We start from the raw sequence: 12819 nt of genomic DNA on the forward strand, positions 1-12819 counted from the left end.
TGATGAGTCAAGCTGGATTTTGTTGTTTGATTAAGCAGCAACACCTTATAATGCTCACATATTGTGTAAAATGAGCAATGAATTGATGCACTGAAGGCTTTTGGCCAAACTGTCTGTGACCTTTTATTCCCTTATTGTAAACTGAATAAAGAGTACAGACTGTCTTAATTTTTTGTTATAATCACCTTTTACAAGGAAAAATCAGAATGAGAGACCAGCATTTTTTTTCCACCAGGGTTATTTGAATATAGCATGAAAAAATATCTAAATTTACTTTTCAGGTAGAAGAAATTTCTTGGTCAGGGTTTGGTTGGCGAGAGGTCTGACAAAAGGGAAATTTAGAACTGATAATTAGGGACAAAGCACATCCCATTTATGCACCCATTAGCAGAGTACACCGAAAAGACAGATGAGGTCATCTCACTCTTTTGTCTTCCCTTTCTGCCATAGAAAAAATGACGAATACTCAAAATGCCTTTTCACTTCCACATTTTATGGAGCATTTGGACTTTGTAAATACACTTTTAATTCCGTATTCAATAGGCAGCATGCCTGTCTCCAGAAAATGTTTAAAATTATGATATTAACAAACCATTTTTAAATGTCAATTGACAGGGTAGTTCCATGATGATTAGGACAGAGGTCAATAAATCTTTACAGAACACCACTAATGGAGGTGCCTTTCTGGTACAGTTTGAAATTATTATGGTGAGGGTTTTTTTTTTTCTTTTCTTTTTTGAAGCAATCATTAGCTTACAATAGCTTATGGTTTTTATATTTTATTTTATAATTTTTATAAGTGAACTATTATTAACCTGTCAGATTTAAAAATAAATTAATTAGGTTATTTAACAAACTATATATATTCAAGTCTTCATATGAAATGTTATTAACATGTTTCTTTCATCGCTATAATTAATTAAAATCCTTGGCATACTAATTCATAAAAACATGCATGTGTCTGTCTGAAAAAGATTTTAAGCTCAATCTTATATAGTTTTGATGTGGAGCTCCAAAAAGGGAACATGAGATAAAGTCTAATTTGCCCAAATTCATTTAGTGTTCTTTTTCCAAAATGGATTTATGAGGACTGAAAAATTGAAAAAGAAAAATGAATAAGAACTCAGCACAGAAGGAAACCTGTGTGCTTGGCCTTGAGAGTATGATAATGGATTTGTACCCAATTATCCTCGACCCAAGTATGTAGAGACCCAGTTGGTAGATTATATAAGTTGTAATCTTCAGTAATGGCAGGTTGTGAGCATGAAAGGTATTCCAGTGGAAAAACATGGAAAAAGAACATTAGAGCCCTCCAAATGCTACGTGCCAGCATTTTGAGTGCACTCTCTACCCATTGGCCAAAGCGCTTCGCTTAGGGACCAAAAACATGGCATCTATAACATTATGGTATAGGCTTTGCATTTGAGATTTTTCCAAATAATGGCCTTTCATTCAGCTCTTTTCTCTTCGTCAAGGGTCATCATCTTCCCTTTTAGGTTTTGTTTTTGGTTTTACATCCCCCCTCCTCATTCTCAGACAAAATGCATGAGGACTCAGGAAGATTCATTTCCTCTGCATCCAGAGCCCGAGTGGAAGATGGAGGGTCCTTAAGGCTGGTTTTTAGACTGATATGAGGGCCTAATGCAGGAGAAGCAAAACAAAGCACCGGGATATCACAAATTCTGCAGTAATGAAACTTTCACTGTCGATTCCAGACTCAAAAATGGCCTGGCCAGAGGAAGCTCCAAGTACACTCAAACCGGTGGCATATAGCCTTAATTATAAACCTATTGCCTGCTAGCCGTAATTGGAAAAAGCAGATTTAAAAGGTTGCTTTTTGCGCAGAAGCAGCAAAGATGCTGGGGTTTTTTTTTTACATTTCTGGAAATCTGCGTTGCATAGAGGCTGTGTTTGACATTTAAAAAGAAGCTTTTACCTTCTCAATATAGTTGGTACTCAGCAACATAATAGAATGTTGCCGTAATTGTAGCTTCCTTCAAACTTTATGGGGATTTTTTTCCACAATTTGTTTTTTCAAGTCACATTTCCTTCTGTTCTGGATGCATTTATGCCCAATTGATCACATATTGTGACTTATATTCATGCACATTCAGTTCCTCTTCAGGAAAAATTCAGCAAGCATCAAATGTTGCTTGTTCACTGAAAAGAAAAGAAAAAAAAAGAAACGGCAGCAATTATTTTGCAGAAAAATCAAATGGTGCAGATCAAAAAGCCCATCAGGGAGCTAACAATGACACGTTTGAAAAAAAAAAAAAAATCATATGATTATAAATCATGACTGTGTTTCCAATTGTTTAAAGCATTGTGACCAGAATGAATCATGTATACATACAATCTGAGATCAACAGGTTGCATTTTCCTGTTTCATAAAGCATCATAAAGCAATAAAATTAAACCTAAATTTAAACTTTATCCAGTTTCATGTTGTTTTGAGTCATATTGAAAGAAAAAGGCCTTTCTGGACAAAACAGAACTACGTAGATCTGCCTGCTGGCTGCTTGGTCAGTGTGTGTAAATATATTCTCCTAACACTAAACCCTCACAGATAGAAATAAAGCTGTGCGCTCCCTCATTGGCCGAGCAGAATACATGGCTGCATTCTATTGGCTGTCCTGATCAGCTGACAGGATGCTGTTGCTTAGAAACATTGTTTCCTACCAAAGCCAGCCCTTCTCTGCAGCTTTGGCAGTCCAATCAATGTAGCCACAGACTGGCAGCTCATATCTGCTGTATATATATGCTATATTCCAAATATGTCTACTTAATGTGTTGCTTCTTTTAAATTGGTATTTTTTTATAATTAATTCAAGCTCCTCATTCAAATGTGACTAGTCATATTTAACAGATAACTGATGAGGTTATTGCTACACTACAATCCATGCAATAAACATACATTTTGTGAGTGAGTGAATGAGTGTCAGTGGTCGTCAGTAATCGAGTTGTTTACATGCGATACGGACTACAGATGATCCATACAACACATTTCAGCCTCGTCTTTAAGTATCAGGCAAATTCTAATTCTGGTTTCCGTGGAAACCTCTCAGAGCCAAACAATGGATGAAGGGTAAAGGACAAGTGCAGGATGCCGATCTTTCTTTTGTGGATGCGTGTGTGAGCGTGCATGTAAGAAGGCTTGTGTGTGATGCGCACTTTGTGTGTGCGTGTGTGTTATGGGGGAGGGAAACATTCTGGACAGGCATAGTTGGATTCATAATGAGCGTGTACAGCGTGTCATGGGACTACGTGTAAAGAGTGCTCGCATCTCCTTGTACATCAGTCCTCGGTAAGAGCCGGAGACTGCAGGGCATGCAAATCAGGAGTGATTTCAACACCCTCTGCTTCATCTCCACCAAGTATTTCAGCAGATTTTAAGTTTGTTTACTCCTTGTCATATTTGCCTTTAAGCAAATATACCCATGTGCACCTTTCTTATGCGTTCAGTCTTTTTTTATAAAAGACTATGAATGATTGTGGGCGACAAGACCCACTAGTGATTATTTTTGTATAGTACACTCTTAAATATAAAGGTTTTTTAATTGGAATCGATGGTTCCATGAATAACCTTTAATGTCCAGGAAACCTTTCTATAAAAAGGTATTTTATAATGGAAAAATGTTCTTTGTTTAAGAACTGCTCACTGAAAGATTCTTTGGGGAACCCGAAATGGTTGATAAAACCCACTTTTCGAACCTTTATTTTTTAAGAGTGTTGGTTGGCTTACCGCATTGTCGCATCCGGCAACACCTTGAATTTGGTCACCCAAGGTTCCATGGTTCTATGAAGAATCGTTAACAACCATGGAACCTTTGCATTCCACAAGGTCCATTTCAGTTCTTTATAGTGGGAAAAAGGTTCTTTAGAAAATTTACACTTCACTAAAGTTAAATAAACTGTTCACTAAAAGGTTCTTTCGGGAACCCGAAATGGTTCTTCAAAACTCTTAAAAAATAATAATTCCAAAAGGGTTTTCATAGCAACGATATATCTCCATGAATAACCTTTAAAGGGATAGTTTACCCAAAAATTAAAGTCATTAATTACTCACCCTGATGTCGTTCCAAACCCATAAGACCTTCGTTCATCTTTGGAACACAAATGAAGATATTTTTGATGAAATCCTAGAGCTTTCTGACCCTCCATAGACAGCAATGCAACTACCATGTTCAAGGCCCAGAAAGGTAGTAAGGAAATCATTAAAATAGTCCATGTAACATCAGTGGTTATAACAGCAATGTAATTTTACGAAGCTATGAGAATACTTTTTGTGCAAAAATTGCAAGTCATCCTCTCTTTTGAAATCTTCAGACATGTTTACGAATGTACAGCATGCATCTTTTTCTGCTTGTAAACAAGGTCAGAACGCCAGCTCCTGCATCAGTAGCACCACACGAATGCGTCGTGGTATCTCCTGAACATGCGGCGAAGACTGACACAGAAGAGAAGAAATTGTTGAATAAAGTCGCTATTTTTGTTTTCTTTGCACAAAAAGTATTCTCGTAGTTTCATGAAACTATGGTTGAACCACTGATGTCACATGGACTATTTTAGCGATGTCCTTACTACCTTTCTGGGCCTTGAACGTTTCAGTTGCATTGCTGTCTGTGCAGGGTCAGAAAGCTCTCGGATTTCATCAAAAATATCTTAATTTGTGTTCCGAAGATGAACGAAGGTCTTATGGGTTTGGAACAACACGAGGGTGAGTAATTAAAAACAGAATTTTCATTTTTGGGTGAAATATCCCTTTAACATTCAACCTTTTTAAATATATAACTATAAAGTATATATTAACTATAAAGAGCCTTTTGTGCAGTGGAAAGGTTCCATGGAGGTTGAAGGTTCTTCGTGGAACCACAGATGCCAATAAAGAACTTATATTTTATGGCATTGCTGCGAAAACCCCCTTTTGGAACCTTTATTTTTTAACAGTGTAGGTTGATATATCGCAACAATACCACAACGTTACATCCAGCAAGACCTTATATTTGGTCGTCCAGAGTAAAGAAAAGATGGGAAAGAATCGTACCAGATGAGGGTGAAAATGTTTTAGGCGAGTGCCTTGAAATGGCTTTTGTCTTGCATTTCTGTAATTGCGGCCACTCTCCTTAGCACTCGCTGATTGCTTCAGAGCCCTGTTTTCTTGTTTTTTTTTTTTGCTTGTATGGATCTCAAATCTCAAGCTTTTATGGGGCTCCAGGGGCCAGAGTGGAAGAGCAAGTAAGACAATATCTGCAGCTTTTCAGAGAGGACACCGCTCAGTTTAGGTCAGCAGAGATGGACCAGAAGTTTGGAAAGAAATGATTTCACCATTTCATCAAAACACGCTCTTTAAAGGGAGGCAAAGAGAGGTCAAGTGCAGAAACCACACTCAGGCAGAATTACCCTCTCACCCCTTAAGAAAGCTAAGGGGGTTCTCAGCAGGGAAGCCAGAGCGCCACACCACGCCTGCGCCGAGAAAGCCGGCCATCAGTGTGCAGCGGCAATTTCTGCCACTTGGGGATCACAGGTGAAAGGAAATTGATGGGCACTTTTCTATTATTAGTGCCAGCGAAGGAAACATTAGTGTCAGAAGAACTTGTCGAGCTGCTTGTGGTTCTCTCCACCCATGTTCCCCAGAGGACTTTATACTTTTCTTGCCAGACTTGATGTGCGGGCGCCAGATTTAGCAAATTCCCTCCCCCAAACTTGAATGCTGGGAAAATAATCTTCAGCGCTGAAATCATTAGCTGATTAGCACGGTTACCTAGAAAGGCTACACCTTCTGCCAGGTAATCGGGGTTTCCTCGCAGGGGCTGCCGAACAGATGCTGCTTCTCGCTAAATACAATGAATTACTTATGGGCCGCTTAGCTAAACAAGGAATCACTCTGTACAGGTTTGCATAACACCGATACGGACATCTGTCAATGTGACTTTTGAACCGCCTCTGCCTCGGCCTGGCAGGTAACCTGACGCTTATCACTGCGTCGTTGGGCCATGGGGTAGATTAGGGCCACCAGCAACCATAGATCTCTTTAATGAATAATGTAAAAACCCCTAGCCCAAGCTGACCCTTAAAATTTCCTCCGCAACTGCCGCATATAAATTAAGAATTATTTGTGTATATAGGTGAAACCCTTTTTTATATATATTAGTAAGATATTACAAATTCAAAACACTAAGACCTCATTTTTACATTGATTCTCACTTTAAAATTGTGCTTTTGGTCTTCTGTTATAGATATATATTTCATTATATTTATTTATTTTAAATATATAATAATTTTGCCTACAGTGTTGAGCGCATGAAGCAGCTGTGTGATCTGACACTTTTTTAATTTTTAAGAGGGCACTTTCATCCCTGCAACAAATTGGATCTCAAATTGTCTCTGGTTTCCCATGCATGCAGTTTGACAATTACATTGTATACCAAATGCCAATTTGCACATATTGAGATTATTGGTTTTAATTAATTGATTGCAATCTCCATGATAAATACCCTCTTAATTTGGTCCTAATTACCCACATGTCATTTGTGTGGTGTGACAGCAAAAATACAAATTAATAGTGATTAAGGAGGACACAAATCTCCAAACACTTGTGCCCTTCGGACATGCTCTTTGTATCTCAAATTTATGCTTAAGATCGAATGATGCAGCTACAGTATTGTTTACAAACCCTCTCAACAACCGTGCACTTCAAATCTGTGATCAGCGCGTGCAAAAAAAGCACTGGGGATTCATGCTACACTGCTTTAAAATTCCTCCTTGCTAAATCAAATAAACAAAATGACGGTACCTACACGATGGCCTCTGTCATACAAGCAGCCTTGTGGTAAAAAAGGTTGAAGAAACAGTGCTGAAATACGAAAACAATCATGCAAATGTCTGATAATGTACAGTAGAATGGCACAAAAATGCACAAAGGCCTGACAAAACAACATGATGAACCAAACATTTCAGTCCCGGAGTACACCAGAATAGTGCTGGGAACACAATGGGGGGGACAAATAGCACATTTGTGCCTGAAAATACACCTCTTGTGGCTTTTTTCAACCAAATTATGGAAATGTAAAATGGCTGTCTGCGCTTCCTTGCAGCTGCCGTCTCCTAAGTGGATAAAATTCATGCTAAGGTAAAAACATAATTTCCCAATTTCTTTGTTGAGCATAGACAGCACTTTAATCCCATTTATTATTGTGAAGGAGATTTTGGCATTTAAAATTGGTCCATCTTATGAAGCACACAAAGGTTCCAGGCTGAAACAAGAATGTGTTAAATTTAACAGGGAAAAGAGGTTCGACTCAACTGAGGGAAGATGATAAACTAAATCTTACTTACATTTTCAGAGGGGAAATGCACAGGCCTGTTGCTTCCCTTTGGACATTAGCCAAGCAAATCTAACGCCATAAGACGTTAGATCAGTTGTAAGGTGATCTACCGCTCTAATGTCTTGTGGAATGAATCAAAGCCATTACGACTTAAAACAGCCCTCCTTTACCACAGCATAAACTCGTGGAAGTTTTGTAAACAAGCATAGACTAGCATTTAAATAAAGTCGAAGGAAGAACGGGGCACCTCCTCTGCGGACTCATCAGTGTCTTCTCCAATTGCGTAACATCTTCACTTCCTCAGCACACACTGAGGACTCACATCGATCTCACTTACTGAGGACAAACGGTCATTAGGTGTCCATTTAATGAGCTCGGAAATCAGTATCCTGTATTTGTCACATCCTAAAAGACGGTATGAATTCAGTGCATGCTTCAAATAAACAAATATTTCATTAAACATGCAATATTTTATACATTATTTCATACCAACAGCTTTTAAATAATCAGCTCTCTCAGAAGTGACAGTGACTTTTGAAGATTTTCTGAAAATTGATAGCATTCAGCAAGCGGGAAAGATGGTTAACCTGATTTAAACTCAATTATTGATTTGTCAAAAATCAAATTAGCTTCATTTTGAGGGTAAATGGTGGTTGAGCCTCGTAAAAATAATGAATAAAACAGCTAAGCAGAGACTAAACCTGCTTATTCCTCCATAAAAATGATCAAAATAAAAGTCTACTTGGTTATTGTATGCTGTTCCTTTTAAAATCAGCCCAAACTATGTGCGAATGTGGCTCGGGGGCAAAATATGCTCTGAATTTGCAGCAAAACACATTTAAATATTAATGAATAAATAAACACTACAGTAAGTGATGCATATTATATTTGCCTAATTATACATGAACAACTAGTTCCGTAAAATAAAATAAAAACCCTTGAGAATGGCTCCTTGCTGCTTTTGTAATGTTTTGACAGTGTGTGCATAACTACTTATTCAAACAAGCAAAAAAGGACAGTATATTAAATCACTGTAAGCAGATCAGTAACTTGGGCTGAATCCAGTCGATAAAATGTGACAGTGATAAAAATGTCTCAGTTATGTGTTTATTATACACCCGTTTGCATATTAACTGTAATTAGTTACCCAAATAGGGATTATTTCGTGCATTTTTTCCTGCTAAAGCCAACAATGTATCTCCCCTGACAATTGTAAAACGAACAGTGCAAGCCAAAAAAAAAAGCTGCAACCTATTTGCTTCACGCAGGGCTGTGGTGCACCCTGACCAAAGTTAATCAAAGCCCTTCAACAGGACAGAACGCTTCATTGTGCATGTGCAATTTTAAGACTTTGCCAAATTTGAGGTCATTATAGCAGATAAAGGTGTCAAACATTGATCTTAAAACCTGATTTACTGATTTGCATCCATACAAAAACATATGAGTTTTATAATGAAATGCAATTGATATGCAGTTCACATATTCAGTGGTTTGGCACTTGATTTACATCATTTGATCATTAGTACAGACTCCAAAACCTGAACTGGGTGTGTCAGATAAGAGAGGCATTCAAAACGAGCGGGACCAGGATTGATATGACGGTAACTGTGCATGAACAAAAAGAATATAGCCTATAAATAGCCTGCTGTGTTTTATTCAACATGCACAAACTGAATGCCTTTATATATATATTGTGGTTGTGACTAGACAAATTTAGAGATGCCAAGGAAAAGCACAATGCCAAGTGACACGCTGCGTGCATCTAAATCATGATGTGTGTAGGAGGGTGCTTTACATTACAAACATTAATTGCATGTTTTTAACCTTCACAGTCTTCCTGGCTGCTGATGTTGTGTCATCTATTTATGGTGGTGAGCTAATCAGCATGCAAACAAACAAATATGTAATGAAATAAAGAAGTCATCAATTCTATATAATCATAATAGGCTGTTGGGAGGAAAAAAAAGGGGGGGAAAAAAAGGCTTAAACACACGTAAGGTGGTTTGCTGATCTTAACTGGTATCCCATCCTGGTCAGTAAGGTTATTATACAAGGTTAAAAAAATATATATTTTGAAGTTGTAAATAAAACAGATTCTTGGAGTAGGTTTTAAAATTGTTCTACTTCAAAATTCCAATCTTTAATGTGTTAATTGCCCTTTGTTTTCTGTAATTGTTTGTGAATTTTACTAGCAATTTTACACCAAATTTTTCATTGTAGTTTTGCATTTATTTTTAATTGTTTCTTTATTATTATTATTATTCTTTCTTTCTTCTTTCTTTTAACTTTATTTCCAGACTCAAGGTCCATTAGCAAGAAACACACACTACAACCCAAAACAATACACATTAAAAAAGACAGTTATCCCAATAGGTCCTCATGGAGGACTGATATCGCACATAAGTAAGCCCAGGATTTGACAACAACATTATAATATTATTATGTGAAACATCCAGCCGACAAATAAATTTATACATCAATTTTCTCCTTAAAGCAGGGAATGACTGTACTCTTGCCTTACAGAATAGTTCACTTGCACTGCTCCATCTTGGTTTTTTCAGCAAAATCCTCATACAATCATTGTATGCAACCTGAAGCTTACATAGGCTCTCTTTCTTAAACTTAACCCACAAAGGAGCAGTATACAAAGAAGTACAATATGCTCTAAAAAGGTTTATCTTTACCTGATCTGAACACATATAAAATTTTCTCACCAACATATTTGCTTGAGCATATAACTTACGACGTTGCCTATACATATCATCGTCATCACTCATTTCATTATTAATGATATGTCCTAAATATTTTACTGTAGTACATACATTTAAAACTTGCCCTGATAAATAAAATTCTGGGAAATTTAAATCTCTATGTTCTTTGGTTCTACATATCATGGCAACACTCTTTTTTGTATTGTAGTGCACATCATATCTAATCCCATAATCAGAACAAATATTAAGCAACTGTTGAAAACCAAATTTGCTTTTAAAATTTTTAAAGTGGTGAATTTAATGCACTTTTGGTGATGAAGAAATGCATCGAGTTGAAATGATTATTTAAATGGGTAGAAACAAAGATGTTGTTGTGCACACAATGGAGAAAAAAGATGAAAATAAAGCTTTTTCTAGATGAACATAAGTTAGACTGAGCTGTAGGCTGGTTAATCTAGTCAGAATGAATTATTTCTTGCGTGGGGCTTAGTAACAAACCTCTGAAGCACTGAACAGATGTTCTGAACCACCTGTTAGATGCTGACGCGTTCAAAGTGCATATTGTGAGATCCTTAAATTATTCCACTGTTGTCTCGATGATGCACAGATAAATCACAATCGGAGATGTTCTGTGCAATATTGATAACCACTTTTCATTACAAATATAATAAATAAACGGTGTTATCTGTCAGGAAATTAAATTAGGTATGCTGTATGTAATTATGGTTGGTCAACCTTATGATCCTATCTGATTTACAGACATACATTATGTGTGTAGGAGAGACCGGGGAGTTGTAAGACCATCAGTTTAGCCAATTAGAAATGAGCTACAGAGGAGAATCTTACATTGACAACCACCCTTCTCAGGTGACAGCTGTAAGTGTCTGTTTGATTTTTTTTTCCTTCAGAAAAAAAAAAGAGGTAAGAAACATTAGTTTGATACATAGAATCCAATTAAGCTTTTCATCTACATTTCGAAAACTAGAAATATCATGGCTGAGCAGACATGAAGGATTGTAACAATTTCAGCACTTCTCAACACTTAAACTGGATCCACAAAATGAGAAACATTACATGGACACACTCTACGGGTTGTTTGTCTGAATTTTATGTATTTTTATATATTTGTTTCAAATTTTGTTTGCTTTTTAATTAAAATTAATAAAAACATCAAGGAGGTGGATGAACTCTTGAAAACATCGAAAACAACGTGCTCAATGCCCACTCACAAAAATATGTGAGGAAAAGGGCGCATATAATTAGCTTCCGCCGGATATGCACTAGGCGTCTGTGCTTCAATCAATTTCAGCACCACAGTGCTGGACAGCTCCCAGTGTCACCGCACAGAACAAGGGAGTCAATGGCAATCATTTCCAACAGCACGGGATCAGCCCCCGGGACAATTTAGCGAATGAATGATTTATTTGGAAGTAGATGCACTAATGTTAAAGCCTCCCTCCCTGACAAAATTGCAGTTTTGACCCCCAAGAATTCCTCTTGATAGCTTTTGGTTCCTGAATGTATATTATTGTTGGTGTGTATAGATCAAGGCACTATTTAGTGCACTATTCAGTGCAATAAAATTGAAAACCAAATTTGCTTTTAAAATTTTTAAAGTGGTGAATTTAATGCACTTTTTGGTGATGAAGAAATGCATCGAGTTGAAATGATTATTTAAATGGGTAGAAACAAAGATGTTGTTGTGCACACAATGGAGAAAAAAAGATGAAAATAAAGCTTTTTTTCTAGATGAACATAAGTTAGACTGAGCTGTAGGCTGGTTAATCTAGTCAGAATGAATTATTTCTTGCGTGGGGCTTAGTAACAAACCTCTGAAGCACTGAACAGATGTTCTGAACCACCTGTTAGATGCTGACGCGTTCAAAGTGCATATTGTGAGATCCTTAAATTATTCCACTGTTGTCTCTCGATGATGCACAGATAAATCACAATCGGAGATGTTCTGTGCAATATTGATAACCACTTTTCATTACAAATATAATAAATAAACGGTGTTATCTGTCAGGAAATTAAATTAGGTATGCTGTATGTAATTATGGTTGGTCAACCTTATGATCCTATCTGATTTACAGACATACATTATGTGTGTAGGAGAGACCGGGGAGTTGTAAGACCATCAGTTTAGCCAATTAGAAATGAGCTACAGAGGAGAATCTTACATTGACAACCACCCTTCTCAGGTGACAGCTGTAAGTGTCTGTTTGATTTTTTTTTTTCCTTCAGAAAAAAAAAAAAGAGGTAAGAAACATTAGTTTGATACATAGAATCCAATTAAGCTTTTCATCTACATTTCGAAAACTAGAAATATCATGGCTGAGCAGACATGAAGGATTGTAACAATTTCAGCACTTCTCAACACTTAAACTGGATCCACAAAATGAGAAACATTACATGGACACACTCTACGGGTTGTTTGTCTGAATTTTATGTATTTTTATATATTTGTTTCAAATTTTGTTTGCTTTTTTTAATTAAAATTAATAAAAACATCATACACATTAATGTTTTATGTTAGTGTAACAGTGGACGGTGAGGAAGGCAGCACTCTTCCCTTACAAAAATTAACCATGGTTTTACTACAAATAAACCCAAAGACCATGGTTACTATAGTTAAACCATGGTAACTACAAATTAACCATGGTTTTGCTACACTACATCATAGTTTATCCATGGTATTTGTAATAAAATTGTGGTTACAATACAAATGGTAATCAACACATCAAAAAAAAAAAAAAGAATGCATGGTGACAACACTTTTACTA

The sequence above is a fragment of the Onychostoma macrolepis genome, chromosome 25 (genome assembly GCF_012432095.1).
Source record: "Onychostoma macrolepis isolate SWU-2019 chromosome 25, ASM1243209v1, whole genome shotgun sequence".
NCBI classification, from domain to species: Eukaryota; Metazoa; Chordata; class Actinopteri; order Cypriniformes; family Cyprinidae; genus Onychostoma; species Onychostoma macrolepis.